This window comes from Lissotriton helveticus, chromosome 8 (genome assembly GCF_964261635.1).
Source record: "Lissotriton helveticus chromosome 8, aLisHel1.1, whole genome shotgun sequence".
Lineage (NCBI taxonomy): Eukaryota > Metazoa > Chordata > Amphibia > Caudata > Salamandridae > Lissotriton > Lissotriton helveticus.
In genome coordinates this window covers 1256140285-1256154430 of record NC_136069.1, presented here as the reverse complement: position 1 = coordinate 1256154430, position 14146 = coordinate 1256140285, and positions in this window count along the sequence as shown.

Below are 14146 nucleotides of genomic sequence, written 5' to 3'. Positions count from 1 at the left end.
AAATATTTAATGGTGGAAAATCCAATCATACCCACGATATATTTCTTACCGAAAGTTCATAAGACACTCAATAAACCCCCTGGAAGACCGATAATATCTAGCTGTGGCAGTTTGTATGAGAATGTGGCAAATTATGTGGATTATTTTATTGCTCCATTAGTTCCTACCCTGACATCTTTCATAAAAGACTCTGGAGATTTTTTAAAAGTGCTCATGAATACTGATTGGCATCCAACCTATTCGTTGATAACGATAGACGTGGTGTCGCTCTACACCTCCATCAGCCATGAAATTGGGATCAAAGCCTTAGAGATTTTTCTGAAACAAAGACCCATTACAGAAAGAGAACATTCGAAAATGCTAATTGAAATGATCAGGATGTGCCTATACAACAATGTCTTCTTATTCAACCACAAAATGTACCAGCAAAGGTGTGGAACAGCCATGGGAGTTTCCTTCTCTCCAAGCTATGCGAACCTCATGATGGGGTGGTGGGAGAGGAGCATAGCTTGGAGAGAAGAAAACGACCAACATATGGCCAAAGTAGCACTTTGCGTGAGGTTTATAGATGACCTGTTTCTTTTGTGGAAGGGAAGCACATCGGAGTTCAAAACCTTCTTTGATGTACTAAATGAAAACGATGTTGGCTTAAAGTTTACGTATAACATAAGCCAGAAAGAAATTGAGTTCCTGGACATTAAAGTTTTTGTACAGAACAACAAAATTGAGACAACTACCCACAGAAAGAAAACGGCAACAAACAGCATCCTGCACGGTTTAAGTTTCCATCCCCAAAAATTGGTTAAAAGCATACCCTACGGGGAGTTTCTCCGGATGAGAAGAAATTGCTCAACAGAAGAGGAGTTGGAAATAAAATTTGATGATACGAGAAAAAGATTTCTTGAAAGGGGTTATAAACACAGAGATGTAACCACTGGGGAAGAAAAAGCGAAATATAAAACAAGATTGGAAACACTAAATCTGGAAAAACCCAAAGAGTCAGAAGAAATTGAACAACCTGAAGAAAACAAACAAACAACAGAGCATGTAGAAAAACCGAGAATGATTGCAACATATAACAAAGAAAGTTATAAAATCCGAAAAATCTTGGCAAAATATTGGCATATCTTAATGAAGGATCCGGACATTGGAAATGACATTGGAACTGGCCCTCTAATAACATATCGGAGAGCGCCAAATCTCTCGGACCATTTGGTAAACAGCCATTTCTCACTGACGAAACAAAAAGACTGGCTACAGAAAAGAAACATTGGATTTACCAAATGCAAAACATGCAAAGCATGTAGAATAGGTCAAAATGCAACATCCATCACAGACCCCTCAGGCAAAGACTTCATAATCAGAACAAAAATAACGTGTGAGTCCTCCTTTGTTGTATACATGCTCAGGTGCCAATGTGGGAAAGAATACATTGGGAGTACCAAATGTCCTCTCAAGAAGAGAATTTTAGAACACATTCGGGCAATACAAAACAGTGACAACAACTATGCCATGGCAAAACACCTGAAAACACACACGGACAAAACCTGGGAAGATATAAGATACTTGGGTTTAGCATCTATCCCCACCCAGGAAAGAGGGGGAGACAGACTTCTGAAATTGAGACGTTTGGAGTCCAAACTTATAATTAAGTTCAAAACAAGACAGCCAAGAGGGTTGAACGCAGACGAGGAGATGCATGTACACCTCTGAAAAACACTGATCATTGACCTTATGTACAATCCTGTGTGAAGGAACACAATACGGGCCAAAACGCAGAATCAAGGGAAATGTGTGGGACATGGGGCACTCAGCCATGAACGTAGTATAACGTAAACGTTATATCAATAGGTCCATGATGAAAAGTGTTTATTGTGAAAGCACAACATGGACTATAATTGCGAATTTAGTTAGCATATAATTTTATTGTTATAAAATTTATGTTAGAACATTTCTTATAAGGAATGTTACCCACACGTGAATCCCAACATGAATGTTTTGTTTGTTTGATCTTGAAAAACATACGTTTAAATGTATAAACTACAAGGCCCATAATTCCTCATTCTTGTAAAACTGAGTGAATAGTATAAATGGTGGAAAGTGAAAAGGGACTCTTGTAGAACACTGCCGTGACCAAGAACGTTAGTTCGAAACGCGTAGGAGTTTTTGCAAAGAGACCTAAAAATAAACTATCGTGTTCAAGAGGAGTGCCGCGTCCTTGCCTTTTGTTTACAAAATTACTTGGGAGACACGTTCCCGGTCTCCAAACGCGTGCACCAACCAATGGAGTTCCCTCTGCTACGGGGACATTTGTGAGGAATATATATATATATATATATATATATATATACTACCTGGTGATCACCATTAGGTACTTGTGGCAACCGCATTTCATTTATATATATATATATATATATATCATGTGATCAAGGGCCAAGGGGGCTAGAAACGCGTCATGGCGGAGGTGCAGGGAATTTGCCCAATAAAGAAATAGCACCTTGAAGATTTGGGTCCGTTGTCGTCCTTGTACTGCATAAGTTGTCGACTTTCTGCTGCATATATATATATATATATATATATATATATATATATATATATATATATATATATATATATATATATATATATATATATATATATTACCTACTGGCGGTCGCCAGTAGGTATATATAGTTAGGATTTTTTCCCTATGGGATTTTTGAAAATTCTATGTCTAATAACTTTGGCGTTTGTGGACGGAATTGGCTGAAATTTTCAGGAAAATGGCACATTTTGTTTCTGAGCAGCCCTTGAAAATTTGGGGGGGGTTCGTCAAGGGGGGGCCAAGAAAAAAGGGGGGTCCCAAAACGTGTTTTTAACATTGAGTTTTCCATAGGGCGGTTGGCCTCACTTTTAGCCCGAACGGCTGAATGGATTTGCACGAAACTTGGCAAAATTGTAGGGACTGGTAGCCCGATGTGCCTTTTGTAGGTCTCAATATATGTGCTCCAGTGGATTTTGAGAAATTAACGTTTAAAAAAGAGATATATATCTGTAACAGCGGACTGGGCAGCGCCCCGGTTCGCGGACCTTACGCGTAACGGAGCTTTGTGAAGCGAAGCTGATTGGTTCTCCGGCGTCTGTCAACATTCCAAACAGTCCGTAGCGGCCGCCATCTTGTCTCTCGGTAGGATCGAGAGACAAGAGGAGGTCAAAACAAAGGGGGAAATAACTATAAGGGGGCATAGTAGATCCTCGCTGACCCCCTAGGTTTGATGTGGAGGTTTTAAAAGGGCCCCGCGGGGCAAAAAAAAATAATAATAATAATAATCGAACGGCTGAATGGATTTGCACGAAACTTGGCAAAATATTAGGGACTGGTAGCCCGATGTGCCTTTGCTAGGTCTCAATATATGTGCTCCAGTGGATTTTGAGAAATTAACGTTCAAAAAAAGATATATATCTGTAACAGCGCTCCGCTTCGCGTAACGGAGGTTTGCGAAGCTGATTGGTCATTCTGTCACTGGGCTATAGTTGGGCTACATTTGGCTGATATTTGGGCTACATTTGTTTTTTTGTGTGTCTGGCGGCCATCTTTGGGCTACATTGGGCTACATTGGGCTTCATTGGGCTACATTCGGCTAATTAGCAAATAGCTCATCGCAAACTAGGAATGGTAAAGAATCGCTATTTATTCCTTAAAGTTCGCTATTTAGGAAATGCAAAAAACTTTGATGATACATATGGCGGTTCATCTCTAACAAGATAAGAAGCATAGGGATACATTTATGATGACTGGCGCATCACCAGGGATGTGTTAGTCATTCTGTGCCGCTGTTCCGTCACCTATGGTGTGCTGCATTTACAATGCGGCGCATCATGGGGCAAAAACAGCACAGATGCGTGATGTATCTGTGCCGTAAAGGTGGCGCATTGCTGGAGTTGTATCGCAAGTGTGATGAAGCTCCAGCAAGGGTCGGGGGTGCCCCTGTCGCAGGGTTTCTGTTCTCACACAGAACTGTGGACAGAGGATTGGAACCTCGGCGAATGCATTGCTGGAGTTGTATCGCAAGTGTGATGAAGCTCCAGCAAGGGTCGGGGGTGCCCCTGTCGCAGGGTTTCTGTTCTCACACAGAACTGTGGACAGAGGATTGGAACCTCGGCGAATTAGGGTGTCCCAAAACTCACGTTAGTAATGAAAAACTCCTTAGCAAGCTAGGTACAGTGTCACATTGGATATAACAAACTCTCAATGTTTAGACAATCCAGAATATGAACTTATAGTACCTCAGGATACGTGGAACTCATGAACAGTCGGTCGTTATAGATTTCTTAGAAACCAGAACATGGAGTTAAGAAGAACAGATGTGTATTTGAAATGTTTATTTACTAATGCCGTCTTCTCAGGCGTAGTACCTTAGATAATAAAAGTACACATATTATCAGTAGCAAAATTACCAGCATAGTTACTAGTACATAAAAAGTGAATGGTGATAGTATGTTAACATGCTGTAAATGAATAAGAGTTAGCAACACTTATAAGCAGCCGCGGGCCGTGGAGGGAGTTACGGTGAGGCAGGGAGGCGGGGAGGGGGAGAAGCAGGGTGGAGAATACAAGTACACATATTATCAGTAGCAAAATTACCAGCATAGTTACTAGTACATAAAAAGCGAATGGTGACAGTATGTTAACATGCTGTAAATGAATAAGAGTTAGCAACACTTATAAGCAGCCGCGGGCCGTGGTGGGAGTTACGGTGGGGCAGGGTGGCGGGGAGGGGGAGGGGCAAGGTAGAGAGGGCTCCACCCTGCTTCTCCCCCTCCCCGCCTCCCTGCCCCATCGTAACTCCCTCCACGGCCCGCGGCTGCTTATATCTCACCCTCCCTAATACACATATTATATTATTTGCTAAGAAGGTCTCTTTGTGTTGGTTTAGGGCGTGCCCATACTTTAGTGTCTTAGATTTGAAGGAATCACATCAGCATACACCAGCTCTCTCTTCATGTGAACCGCATCAACTGTTGTGTATGTGTGTTCGGCAAAGCAATATAAAACCCGCCTCATGCCCAGAATTGGCAGAAGTTGCACTTATGTTATGAGTATGAAGTCGTGGAGATCAGACCTCATAACAATTCTGTATCGTGTTGTTCTTGAAACTTTAGCACTCGCTGTACAGATATAGTTTAACAAGTAAAGCAGATAGTAGACCAATAACATATTATTCTCATGTAAACCACGATGAACTACTAGGTGGAAAGCTAAAGCAACAACTAAGTGTCGTGTGCAGAAGTTGCAAAAAAGGAAAAATGGCGTTTAAACCGGTAATGAGCCCATGCTAACTTAACACGGTGTAAAGATATCCAGGACCTAGATGACACCTCCCCATGATCCGGAAACGAACTGAATAAGATAATAGAAGTGCCATCTCATGAGAGCAGATTGCAAGTTTATATGTGGACGGTCCGCAAGGTAAAGCATTAAAAACTAGGAAAATGTAATGCTAAAGAAAAATAAAACAGCCAAGTACTTTATCGAGTCTTAAGCCAATAGGCAAGGTAAATAATAAAAACTTGACAAATAAGTCAATGAATTGTCAATGAAATGCTAGTACTCAGCATATCAAACATGAAAAAGGTCTATGACATAACTGTGTATGCAAAATAAGCTGCAACAGCCTCCAATAGGAAGTCACCGTCTTCATCCGAAAACAGTTCAGCCATCCAATTTAAAAGCGGAAAAGAACATACGTGCTCTCCCAGCACCGGATCCTCTATCACCATCAGAGGACAGCTCGGTGGGTTTTCAAGAAAGCTCTGTTCCAAGAAAGACTGTGCTGCCGCCAGTAAATTCCAGGGACCAAGTAGTCCATGCATCAATGCCACAGCCATAATCCTTTCGCCAGGACAAACCAACTCGTGAGTAATGATAGGAGTCATCAGCTGATTAAAGTCGACGTCAGGAGAAACCGGTCCGCAGAGACACAAATCAATGGCCCAATCGAAATCACAGGTCAGGCAGTGAAATACAGGCTGGACACAGGTGAAGTAGGAGAATCGAAAAGATAATCCATATGCCGTGCTTAATATCGCCAACGGCATTGTGCCATAATATTCTAGCATGCGATTGCGGGACAGTGTCAGCAGCTGCAGGGTGGGAGGTTGCATAGGAGGGACATCCATATTTAAAAATGTAAAAAAGCACAAGAGCGTCCGCTGGTAATGCAAGTAAAAATGCCAATCCACGAACCAGAGTGGAGAAAATAGAATGAAAGGAAGCAGGGATGAGTCCAAAGATTTTCTCAAATGAAGTCACGAGACCACTGGTAACAACTTTAAAAAAGTGCGCCAGGGACTTTGTGGAGGATGCGTTAAAGATAGTCGGAAACATGTTGCTGAAATTGAAAGGCAAATCTTAATTGAAAAGGGTGTGCACCTCTGTACGGGTGTTCGCTATGTGAAGTACGAAAGTTTCACGGGCCGAACTCAAGGCCACCTCTCTCTGAGACAAAAGAGCTCTTATTCTTGCCATGCCGTTGAAACGTGTCCCAAGGTTGGTATTTGTGGCCAGATTGAAAACTCCCTATGTTCATGTGTGGGAGGAAATAGAACATTTCTGCAGCAAATAACCCGTTCACTTACTGTTACGATAAAAGGAATACTTTTAATTAACTCAGAACAATCTTCATTATTGAGCATCAAATAACTACCATTTTCCAACAACTTGAACGTGGGGATGATAGCAGGAACTGGCGTGCCTTGCAACACGCAAGCCATATTTGGTCGGTGTTTGTTGCATGAACCGTGTAACTGTATGTGCCTACACATTAGTGAATGATCTGGCGTCTCAGTGCATTCCTCTCCATTCAGATAAACTTCTTGATCATCTTTGAAACATCTGTATGTGTATGGAAGCGACCAGACCTCATGAAGAAAAGCACTACCTAAAGGTTCATAACGACCTATTGGTATATATTTCATACAATTTGAAAACTTATATAAAGCAAAAGGCAGCGTTATTAAACCGTGGATAAGGCATGTTGCCAAAAAACCCGCAATCCTCTGCTGATGATGTCACTGAGCATGTCATGAATGATGTAATATGTGACATCATCAGCAGTGGATTACGGGTAATAGTATCTCTAGTTTACTCCCCTATAGCTGTCTTTCTTTTAACATAAGTGTCTGTTTCCTTCCCTTATACTTACTGTTTTTGGTTCGCTTCCGGTTCGCGTACCGGCGAGCGAACTGGGAAGCGAACTAAGAGAAATAGAGGTTGGCACAGTTCCAAATATTGTACCAATTTTTTAATAACGGGGAGGTAGTTCTGAAAAGAACTTTTTTTTTTATTTTTCTGAACATTTTTTTACTGTTTTTGAATTTTTCTGAACAGTTTTATATTTTTTTGGGTTTTTCTTGGAGGGGGCAATGAAAACGATTCATTGTAAAGGGCTCAACAGGAGCAACAAAACAAAAAAAAGAAGTATTTATTATTTTGGGCGTTTCGTACAAACTTGCATATGATAGTCAATAGCTCTGTTGATCAGAGTGATGCTTTTTTCTCCGTAGGAAATGAATCCATCGCAAAATACGCAGATGTGTTTTACATCACCAAATCTCATTTGTATATTTGGCACCATCTCCCTGCCCTCTGGTCCCGTTACTTCCGGTACAACAGATCTTCTGGCCATAATAGGGAGATTATCTAGGTCGTTCCGAAACTGTGCAGCACTGTAGTTGTTAGGATGCCACCTAGTCATATGGCGATGCATTGTGTAGTTTCCGAAACTGTATTTTTTGTCGGTCCCTCTGGACAGTCTATCTTGACATATAAGGCAAGTTACGTATCTTGCATTTACTTTTTTCTGACCTTTGGGAATTTTAAAAAATTGCCAAATGAAGTTTTCTTTCCGGTGAGACGTCCTGGGCTGCTCAGGCAAAAACTGCCTCTCTTCGTGCTCGTCCTCCTGTTCCTCTTCTTCTTCTTCTTGTTGAATTATAACTTGAGCAGGTGGTCCACTCTTCCTTGGATGTGGTGGAGGTGGTGGGGAAGCACCAGCTGAAGCTACTAAAGAAGCCATTGCTCAGTGATCACAAAGGGTCTTTCTCTCACAATGATGAAAGTCAGAGTGAGGAAAGAAGGAGGGATTTTCATCATTTGGGAAAAACAAGAGTTCTCAACCAATCAAAAGTGTTCATTTTAGATTATATGACCTAGTCTTACATCATTAGGAAACCAAAAGTGAAATGAACCAATGAAAAGTGTTATTACCAAGTCACATGACTTGCTGTGTTTACGTTAAGCGCTTTGCAGGGCCTCCCGGTTTGCTTCCAGAAACCTGCGCTTTGCGACTCGCTTCGCGTACCAGTTCGCTAACGTAGTACGTCATATGACGTATCACGCGACAACGTGAAATGTCATGCGGACGGGAGGCGTCACGATGTTGTTTTGTAACGCGGCACTTGCGGTAAAGAAACGTTTACCGGCTCGCGGTCTATTTCGCGGCATCAAGGTCAGCTAACGGGAAGCTTCCCGATTTGCGAAGCGGGAACGAAGAAAAAAAAATATTTATAAAAAAAATTATTCATAAACATATAAAATATATTTTTGGATTTAAAGAAGAATACATTTTACAGCTACAGATATTAGCTGTTAAAAAACCAATGAAATTCACAGAAAAAACCATAGGTTATGGACCATATATAGTTAGGAATTAGCATTTACAAAACCTTGAAAATTCACTGAAAAAACCATAGGTTATAGACCATATATAGTTAGGAATTAGCATTTACAAAACCTTGAAAATTCACTGAAAAAACCATAGGTTATAGACCATATATAGTTAGGAATTAGCATTTAAAAAACCTTATTTTACTCACACAAAACCATTGAAATTCCATATATAGTTAGTTGCACTAACTATATATCGCGCACCCGCAATCCACTGCTGATCATGTCACATATTACATCATTCATGACATGGTCAGTGACATCACTGATGACATCACTGATGACATCTCAAATGACATCACTGATGACATCTCAAATGACATCACTGATGACATCATCTAGTGTCTGTGTGTTTTTGTAAAGTTTAAATATGTTTTACATATTGAAGAATGAGTGGATGTATAAGTGTCTGGATGAAGGATTTAGTAGGTGCGTGACTGACTGTATGAGTGAGTGATTAAATGTGTCTCACTGAATGCATGGGTTAGTGACTAAACTGTCTTAATTTGTGCATCATTATGTCTGTTGTTCTGTAAACTGCTGCATGTGTTGATCATTAGCTATACGAGAGGCTATATGTGTTATTAATTGGTTGCCCAAGTATTTCTATGGGAGATTGAGTTTGTGTAGGGGTGGCTGGAAGGTGTGTGACTCTATGCATAGATGTGTGAGCAGTTTATTCACTAGGTGTATGAGTTCAAGAGTGCATGTGGAAACAGCTACATGGGCAGTTGACTGTGTGCATGAGTGTATTGATGAGTGAATGGATATCTCAATGCTACATGTCATAGTAAGTACATTTGTAAAACACAGTACATGTGAGAGTTGGCATATATAAATAACTGTGCATGAGAGCCACTGAATGAGTGAGTAGTTGTATCGATCATTGTGAACTTGTATCAGGGATTGTATAAGAGAGTAAATATGTGTTAGTATATGTTTCAATAAGTAAGGTGTGTTTAACTGTATAGTTGAAGAAATGGAGGTGAAATTGTTTCTTTGCATGACTGACTGGGTGTGTGAGTAACTCCATGGATGAGTGGCAGTGTGTGAGTGTCTGTATACACTGAGTGTATCTAAGGTTATATTAGAGTCTGAAGAGGTTTATCGTATTAGCACAAGAATGATGTCAAATGAGATGTCATCAGTGATGTCATTTGAGATGTCATCAGTGATGTCATCAGTGATGTCACTGACCATGTCATGAATGATGTAATATGTGACATGATCAGCAGTGGATTGCGGGTGCGCGATATATAGTTAGTGCAACTAACTATATATGGAATTTCAATGGTTTTGTGTGAGTAAAATAAGGTTTTTTAAATGCTAATTCCTAACTATATATGGTCTATAACCTATGGTTTTTTCAGTGAATATATATATATATATATATATATATATATATATATATATATAAAACTACCTGGTGGTCACCATTAGGTACTTATAGTCAGGACCCGGTTTCCGAAGGAAAATCAATTTTTGACTTGCCTATATCTTTGGCGTCGTTTCACGAATCTTCACGAACTTTCCCAAAAAAGTGTATTGGTGATTCTTGTTGTGAATAGAAAGTTTCGGAGTGATCTGTCAAGTGGAGGGCCAAGAAAAGGGGCTGTTTGTAAATGTTGGTTTTCCATGTTAATTCCCATAGTAATTTTAGACATGAGTGAAAGCCCAAACCACAGAACAAAATTACACCAAATTTGGCAGAAAGTTAGCTGTTGGTCCAGAAAGCAACCTTTTTGTAAATTGGTGTAAATTCATTCAGAAGTTTTGGAGATATTAATTGAAATCCAGATTGAGGTGCGGATTCATGTGATGCCTATGCAGAGCTTCACGACTCATCACGCCAGGAGAAGTTCCGTGACTGGCAGCAACATGTGAAGAAAGTTGCAACTACCATTTTCCAAACAGGGACTGTGTCCTTGGGATGCGTTTTGAGGCTAAATCATATAGGAAGGGTCAGGGTAGAGGCACCCTTACCCTATGGGTGCATTGTAGCAGTGTCTGCGAGACCCCTTATGAGTCTAAAAATGTGCCAATCCATTTCTTTGCCACGTGGATAGAGTCATGGACATATCGCAACACTCTGCATGGTCCCCAGTGTAGCATTGCAGCGGGGTTGCGAATGTTTCCCAAATAAATTACAAATATACATTCAGACACACTCTAATGCATGCACTCACAGAATCACACATGCACTCACAGACCCACTCAGACAACTATGCACCCACTCACAGATCCACATAGACACTTATGCACACAATCACAGACTCACTCAAAGACTCATTGACTCACTTACAGACCTATTCAGAGACTCATGCACCCACTCACAGACCCACTCAGACACTTACGCACCCACTCACAGACCCACACAGAGAATGACACACCCACTCACAAACCACTGAGAGACTCTCACACCCACTCACAGACTCACTCAGAGACTTGCACACCCACTCACGGATCCACTCACAGATTTTCTGCGCCCAGTCAGACATACTTATACACTCATGCATCCACTCACAGACCCTCTCAGACACTCATACACCCACTCACAGATACAGACACATCCATGCGCCCACTCACAGACTCACTCATAGACTACTACACCCAATTACAAGCGCCCACTCAGAGACTCATACACCCATTCACCGATCCACTCAGAGATTCTTGCACCCAGTCACAGACCCATTTAGACACTCATACATCCACTCACAGACCCACTCAGATACTCATGCACTCACTCCCAGATGCACTCAGTCATGCAACCACTCACAAACTCACTGAGAGGCTCATATACACACTCATAGACCCACTCAAAGAATCACACACCCATTCACAGATCTACTCAGACACTCACACACCCACTCATAGACCCACTCAGACACTCATGCACCCACTCACAGACCCACTCCGTGACTCATGCACTCATTTACAGACCCGTTCAGAGACTCATGCATCGACTCATACACCCACTCAGAGAGTCATGCACTGAGTCAGAGACCCAGTCAGACATTGATGCACCCAGTCACAGACCCACACTGAGACTCATGCACTCATGCACAGAGTCATACATCCCCTGACAGACCCAGACACTCATACACCCATTAACAGGCCCACTCAGACACTCATGCATTCACTGAGTAACTAACTCACGCTCACTCATAGACCAGTCAAACACTCATGAATCCACACATAGGACCACTCAGACACTCATGCACCCACTCACAGACCCACTCAGAGACTTATGCACCCACTCACAGACCCACAGGGAGAATGACACACCCACTCACAAACCACTGAAAGACTCTCACACCCACTCACAGACTCACTCAGAGTCTTGCACACCCACTCACTGATCCACTCAGAGATTTTTTTCACCTGGTCAGACATACTTAGACAATCATGCATCCACTCACAGACCCTCTCATACACTCATACACCCACTCACAGATACAGAGACATCCATGCACCCACTCACAGACCCACTCATAGACGACTACACCCAATTACAAGCGCCCACTCAGAGACTCATACACCCATTCACCGATCCACTCAGAGATTTTTGCACCCAGTCATGGACCCATTTAGACACTCATACATCCACTCACAGACCCACTCAGATACTCATTCACTCACTCCCATATGCACTCAGGCATGCACCCACTCACAAACTCACTCAGAGACTCATATACACACTCATAGACCCACTCAAAGAACCCACACTGAGACTCATGCACTCATTCACAGAGTCATACATCCCCTGACAGACCCAGACACTCATACACCCATTCACAGGCCCACTCAGACACTCATGCATTCACTGAGAAACTCACTCACACTCACTCATAGACCCAGTCAGACACTCTTGAATACACACATAGGACCACTCAGACACTCATGCACCCACTCACAGACCCACTCAGAGACTTATGCACCCACTCACAGACCCACTGATACACTCATGCACTAACTCACAGGCGCACTGAGATATGCATGCACCCACTTATAGACTCACTCAGACATTCGCGCACCCACTCTCAGACCCACTGAGACTGTTATGCACTCAGTCATACACCCATTCTGAAAGTAACGTATACACTCACAGACCAATTGATACACTTACACACACATTTAGACACTCATGTTACTACTCACAGACTCATTGCCTCATTCAATAATGAACCTGAGAGTGATAGTTGTTAAATGTGGTTTTGTGCTTTGAGTTCCTGATTTTGTTTTGCAGATCCACAATGGAGTTGTAACTCCACATTTTTTGGTTGTAAATATTTTAATTGAAAATTATTTAGTATTTGCTAGTAGGGTGATTCTTAGAATAGCCTTTGGGTTTATTGTGTGTAGTTTTCAACTGCACATAAAACAGGATGCAGTCTTTCAAGTTGTTAAGGAATATTTTGCTTCCTTTGTCAAAGAAATCTCCTCCATCACTTCTATATATGTGCTCCATATCAAGTTGTTGTAGATGTAGCCCAAGCTGTGGTCTCAGGGGTACGCAGAAACAGTTGTATTAACATGTTTCCTGGCTCTGTCTATTTGTGTACAGAATGTGTCTGACCATTTCCATTTCTGCCTTTGGAAAATGTTAGAGAATACCAAGACAGTGTGAGGGAAAAGTGCCATTAATTGGCCAAAATTCTCCTTCATTGTGATTTCCAATCCTAGCCCAGTAACAGTGCTTAGATCATTGCTGCTACAGTGAAAAATTTCGAGGTCTGGATGTTGGCAGTCTGCAATTATCTTAAACAAAGGAAGCAATTGCTGCCACTTTCACCCTCTTTGGCCAATCCAAGTAATGTCCACATTAGGCAATCCTAAGCCCCTGCCAATGCCACTCTTTCTAGCAAACTCCCCAGCCTGAAAAATATAGATGCCACCCACAATCTACACTCTTAACATTATAAAGGAAGGAGCAGTAGCACCAAAGAGAAATCCGCAACTAAATGTGGCGGTTAGTAGAATGAAAGACAGTTAAAATGGAGGAGTGGAGCTGGTTTAAGAAAAAGGACCTATTTGATTTTAGGTGGTGTAATGTATCTGGTAGCTGACAATAGGTAGTGGTTTTGTTGTAAAGTAACTGGATGTGTGATTGGATCTCTATAAATATGCAAGATGCTACACTATCGTGAATATGCTCACATTTTCAAAACTCAACTGGACCTGCTACATTTTGAACACTCGCAATGGGTGCAGGACTCCCAAAGTTAAAAAAACACTTAATTTACCAAAAGATTATAATATTTGTGAGCACACCACTCAATCAGACAAAACACCTCACAGACAATACGCTTTCAAGTTTGACATTCTTCTTCAACAAATAGGCAAGTGATATTCCATTATAACCTTCATGCACATTTTACAAAAAAGCTATCCACTGACACACCCCTTCACACACTCATGCACCTAGTCACAGACCCACTC